The sequence below is a fragment of the Euleptes europaea genome, chromosome 1 (assembly GCF_029931775.1).
Source record: "Euleptes europaea isolate rEulEur1 chromosome 1, rEulEur1.hap1, whole genome shotgun sequence".
Classification (NCBI taxonomy): Eukaryota; Metazoa; Chordata; class Lepidosauria; order Squamata; family Sphaerodactylidae; genus Euleptes; species Euleptes europaea.
In genome coordinates this window covers 99,452,168-99,458,630 of record NC_079312.1, presented here as the reverse complement: position 1 = coordinate 99,458,630, position 6,463 = coordinate 99,452,168, and positions in this window count along the sequence as shown.

The window sequence follows — 6,463 nt, the reverse complement described above, 5'->3', positions numbered from 1 at the left end:
AGTGAGATATAATGGCCTAGAGTCCACCTTTCAAAGTGGCTCTTTTTCTCCAGGTGAGCTGATCTCCGTTGACTGGAGATCAGTTGTAATAGCAGAAGATCTTCAGCTGCCACCCGCAGGTTGGCAAACCTATGTCCTTCACCTATCACTCTTTCTCTCTCTTTCTCTAGGAAAGAGAGAAATCCACTGTCTCTGCAAATGGCCGTCTGTAGTAGTAGTGTGGTGGTGGAAAGTACTGACGAGTCACAGCTGCCTTATGGCAACTGCATGGGGGTTTTCAAGGCAAGAGGCGTTCAGAGGTGGTTTGCCTTTGCCAGTCTCTGTGTAGTGACCCTGGGTGGTCTCCTATGCAAATACTGACCAGGGCTGACCCTGCTTAGCTTCCAAGATCTGACAAGATCGGTCTAGCCTTGGCTATTGAAGTAGGCTACCTGAATATTTTAGAAAAATACCAGGTTGGATCCTACCAGCTTTCTGCTGGTGCAAGAGGGAAGAGGGGGCGATCTTGCCCTTCCTCACTGCAGCCCCCTGTCTTATGTGCCTTGATGTTCACACATGTCCCCTGATTAGGGTTGCCAACTGCCAGGTAGTAGCAGGAGATCTCCTGCTAATTCAACTGATCTCCAGCCGATAGAGATCAGATCAGAGAAAAATAGCCGCTTTGGCAATTGAACTCTATGGCATTGAAGTCCCTCCCCTCCCCAAACCCCACCCTCTTCAGGCTCTGCCCCCAAAATCTCCCACCTGTTGAGAAGAGGGACCTGGCAACCCTACCCCTGATCCTTGGAATAGCCTTTTGGTGAATCAAAAGGAGCTGCAGGGGGGAGGGGAAAGTGGGGGGCAATCTGTTCCTGCCAGCGGAAATGTTGAAAGATCCAGCCCAACTAAAGATCTAATGAATCTGCTTCAGTTTTTAGTAAAGAGATCTTAAAGAGAGTAAAGAAGTGGTGGTGGGAGAGAGGAGTACACCTACTAGTCACCATGGCTGAGTTGTGACTGGGGGGGCACCAGTCTACATGATAAACGTGCTTCACAGAGACATGCAGTCCTAGGGTTGCCAGCCTCCAGGTACTGTGGCAAAAATTGTGATTGAGGTTTGCCATGTCATGGTTCAACCTATTTTTCAAATGTTTTGCAGATAGGGTTGCCAACCTCCAGTACTAGCTGGAGATCTCCTGCTATTACAGCTGATCTCCAGCTGATAGAGATCAGTTCACCTGGAGAAAATGGCCGCTTTGGCAATTGGACTCTATGGCATTGAAATCCCTCCCCTTCCCAAACCCTGCCCTCCTCAGGCTCTGCCCCAAAAACCTCCCGCTGGTGGCGAAGAGGGACCTGGCAACACTATGCAGTTGGCTGTGAAAATGGGTGCAGGCCTAGGAGGAAGTCATGCAACTTTAATGTATGTTTCAATTGCTGGAAACACTTTGCATGTGGCTAAAATTTTGGCAGCTGTAGTAAAATCACTCAGGTAGTAAACCTTAGACTTTCCTTTCAGTGTGTGATGGCTCCCTGTTTATGACTTTGGTCATGAAAACAGTAATTAAGAAGAAGAATTGCTGGAGATAGACATAGGTGTGGTGGTAGAAAGTACTGTCAAGCCACAGCTGAGTTATAGCGACCCCACAGGGTTTTCAAGGCAGGAGACGTTCTGAGGTGGTTTACCGTTGCCTTCCTCCACATGGGCTGAGAGAGTTCTGAGAGAACTGTGACTGGCCTAAGGACACCCAGCAGGCTTCATGCAGAGGAGTGGGGAATTGAACCCGGTTCTCCAGATTAGAGTCCACTGCTGTTAATCACCACATCACACTGGCTCTCCAAGACATAGGCAATAAGAGAGAAACGTATACAAGGCAGACTATTAATTTCTCCGGTGGGTAGGGGAGGCAGGGAAATACTTCCCTTTTGGGCCATCACAAAATCCATGTCTTTGTGCATGCTTTCCTTTTTGTCAATCCAGAAGTCCGAAGACGAAACCCGAAGAGGAAATCTCTTTGCATTACTTTTATTATTATTATTATTAGCTTAAAGGCTACGAGCATGTGCTAGGCCCTATGGAACCATTATGGTTTTGCTACTGCTTTCCTGGGCAAACAAAGCATGGGCAAAGAACTGGTTAACACAGTTTTCTTTTCTATATAAAAAAATCAAGCTCAAGGGGTTAATTGCTTCAGGACCTCTGGCTCCTTGAGCAGCTACCTTGGCAATTACATCCAACAAACGATCAGATGCAAATTCTGCAGTCAGCTCAAGCGTTTCATTAACTAAGTATATAGTAAGAGTTTAAATTGAGCTCATCGTGAACCTGAGCCACTGCCTGTTTTCAAGCCATTCTCCCCCCCAAGTGCTACTTTATTCGCTTCCGTAAGGCTTCTTTGGCCCTGTTTCCAATGAACAAATTAGAACCGCTCCAGAATTTCTACATGGAAAGCTCTTTGCCCCTGGAAATGCTGGTCACTTTCCCTGGTCATCCCTTCAAGAATGGTAACTATCACCCATCCCTTAAACCCTGTCCAACTTCCTCCCTTTTCTCTTAGACAGCTCTTGTATGCTTTGTGTGCGTATGTTCATTGCTTAAAATATATTTCTTGTTTTACTTTTTTATTCTTCAATAAAACCATATTTCAATTATTTCAATTATACAACTGCCTACTCATTTGAGAATTTTCACCCAGGACTGAGAAGAAGAAGAAGAGAGTTGGTTTTTATATGCCAACTTTCTCTACCACTTAAGGGAGAATCCAACCGGCTTACAATCACCTTCCCTCCCCCTCCCCACAACAGACACCCTGGGAGGTAGATGAGGCTGAGACAGCTGAGAGAGCTATGACTAGCCCAAGGTCACCCAGCTGGCTTCATGTGGAGGAGTGGGGAATCAAAGCCAGTACTCCAGATTACAGTCCGCTGCTCCAAACCACGCTCTTAACCACTACACCATGCTGACTATCCTGGTATACATAGGCTATTGATCCCAGTTACCCCCTCTTGCTCTCTGCCTCAAGCTAATTCCCCCAACTAAAGTGGAGACTGCCTTCTTAGGGTAACATTTCTGTTCTGCCTGTTAGGCTTCTGTGCCTCTCCAGAACTTTGACAGGTTCATTGAAGACAAAAACTTAGATGCTGTTATTGCTTGACCCCTTTTCTTCATTATCTATGACAATCTTTGATTCTCAAGAAAAAGTAGAATGCGCAAGGAAAGAAGAAGAAGTAGCAGTAGCAGTAGTCATATGTGCCCTAAACTCTGCAACCTGTTGTGCTGTTATGGACACTCACTTGTATTACATTGAAGTACGGAAGCAGAAAGAATCTATTTTGGATAGCAGGGTCAGCAACGACACTAACATCAGATGTTGAGGACAAGTAGACTTTGTACTTCATTGCATGCAGAGCTAGGTAAGCTTGGGTATGTGGCATAATGTTATCATGAATCCAACTAGAGAGCCATTCCTAGTGGGAGTGGAAGATAACTGCTGAGGGGTTAAAGAGAGATAGAAATAACAGAGCATCGGAGTGAAAGTGTTCATCTTGAATAGGGGAGAACTGACTTGGTCTGTTTTCTTTTCCTGATTTTTGGTTGAGAGTAACTGAGAGGGTAGTAGAGGTTGGGGCCTTACTTAAGAACTTGTCCTATCCTAGTGGTTAGTGGGTTGCACAGTTACCTTATTCTGCTCCAACAGAGGTGCAGGAGAGTTTATTACCTTTCCTTGTTCTTTCCTTCCATCATACAGGTTGAGGCAGTTATTCAATAGGAAAGTGGGTGTATTTTGTAGATTTTAGAAAAGATCCATCACTGTAAAACACGTCCACCTCCACGCTAAACTCCTCTCATCCATCTTGCTCTATTTTGGTCTTTCTAAGGAACCCATCACCATGGCATCAAAGCTCTGAAGCATCCTGCACAAGCATCCTGCTTTATATATCTCCTGCCGTGGCTCAAAATAGCTCCTTGCTGTTCCACAAAAAGCATCTGTTTCATCACCTTTCCCCTCCCCTCATCTATGCTGCTCTTCAATTCACATGACTGGAGGAAGCCAAGGCCCTCCCACCCCGTCCCCAGCCTCAGTGGCATTAGGGAGTGAGCAGGAACATATTCTAATGCAGTCATAATACACAGGTGAGGAGAGGAGTGCAGGCATAAGAACGTAAGAAAAACCATGCTGGATTAGACCAAGGCCCATCAAGTTCAGCAGTCTGTTCACACAGTAGCCAACCAGTGCCTCTAGGAAGCCCACAAACAAGATGACTGCAGCAGCATTATCTTGCCTGTGTTTCACAGCACCTAATATAATGGGCATGCTTCTCTGATACTGTAGATAATAGGTATGCATCATGACTAGCATTCATTTTGACTAGTAGCCATGGATAGCCCTATCCTCCATGAACATGTTCACTCTCCTCTTAAAGCCTTCCAAATTGGCAGCCATCATGACATCCTGGGACAAGGAGTTCCACAATTTAACTATGAATTCAGCAGGTTGCTCTGACTGCCAAAACTGATGTTTGTCCTTGAGATTACATGAGAATTCATTTCCCTTTGGTAGTTTTCAGAAAGGGTTGGATGCACTTAGCTTTCATGAACTTCATCCACATAGATCATGATGGGTAGCTGTGTTAGTCTGTCAATAGCAGTAGAATAGAGTAGGAGTCCAGTAGAACCATAAGGACTAACAAAATTTCTGGCAGGGTACTCCTACTCATCCACATAGCATCCATCCCACAGGTCTTGCAACTTCAGGGTCACCAAAGTGTACCAAGCTAACTGTATAGGCCACGAGCATGCAGAAAGGTTCCAGTAATGTGGACATGCTCATAGGTGGGTGTGACATGTGTCATCATGGCCCCCCTATAATTCTGATGCCCCACTATTTGCATTGCAGATGGATGTGGTGCCATCGCGGTGGCAGCAACAAAATTAGCCTAGTTCTGTGCACTGCAACCTTTTGCCAGCGAGGCAAGGAATAATGAATTAATTGTTGTTAGTGGGAACCCAGCAGGTGCTGGAACAGATGTGGTCTTTGTCTGTTTTCAACCTCTTCTAGACACCCTAAATGTTGCTGGTATGAACTTCAACTAAGCAGTTTATCTCTAGGTGCCTAAATCGAAGTCTGAATTTCTGAACCCAGTGGCCACCTGACATTTAGGGTCACTGCATAATAGCAGGCAAAACACATGAAATGGATTGGGTGGGTGTTAAAAACAATTTTAGAAAACTGGATGCTGGCTTGGCTTCTAGCTCTAATTATTATTTTAGGAGTTCTGGATCTGCCTAGTTCTTATAGCTGTCCTTGGGAGCTTATGATTTCTAAACAGTTCTGAAAGCCAAGTTCTCAGGGGCATGTCTGAAATACCTCAGCAGGATGGGTTAAACTGAGGATACAGAGAGGACTTAGTATAGAGGGCTTACTATATTTCTATTCAGCTACTTTTGTTAACCTCTTAGGGTGAACAACTTGCTACAGGAGCTATTCCTATAATCCCTTTCTGCCTTGTATCCAGAGGGTAAGTAATGTAGCAGTATTTCTCCAACAACTGCAGATTAACTTTGACTACTATTTTTATTTGCCCAAAGATACCGGAAAACAAGCTTTCAGCTGGGTCTCACACCATCCACGTTAAGGTGGCTTGAGGGCTTTAGACAGTTTTTCTCTCTGTGCTTTTTCAGGGGTTTTGTATCCCTCTAAGGGCAACAGGAAATTGCTTCCACCATTGCAGGAAACAGTAACTAAGGAGATACCAGTCATAGTGGGGATTTGGCAATAATAGTGTACTGTAGGGTTGTGCATATCAATAAACCCAAACCAAAAATAATCCCAAAATTAGCTGTTTCGGTCAATTTTGGGTTTTGGGTTCACTGAACTCCAAAAGCTGGGGATAAAGCCGAAGCTGAATAGCCGATTCCCGAAAAAGCTGAATAGATATTCGGCTTTTTGGATTCGGCTATTCGCCTTTACTCAGAGACATGGATCTGTGCTTTATCCTTTCTTTCTTTCTTTCTTTCTTTCTTTCTTTCTTTCTTTCTTTCTTTCTTTCTTTCTTTCTTTCTTTCTTTCTTTCTTTCTTTCTTTCTTTCTTTCTTCTGGTTTTGAGATGGGAATCATGTAATCGGAACCATCTTGGTCTGACCATCTTTCCAGGTATATCACTCAACAGAAGAATAGTCTGCAAGCAGAAGAGTCATTAAAAGATAGGGCTCACCCAGTCCTGTCAGGAGGGATAAACCCTCCAAATAAAGTCACCACCAGGCTTCCAAAGGATATTTCTTCATCCACATGGATGAGCAATCTCCTTCAGACAGCCCCTGTGGTCGAGACTTTGGCTGGCACTGATCTTACTTCCACCCTGAAAACCTGCTGTCAAAGGAAAGTCACTCCAAGTAGAGGCTTTGTTTCCCCGCACAATGACTATCTCTTTGAATCAGATTTTTCATGACCACATTAAAGGACTGCTAACAAAATGTCATTTG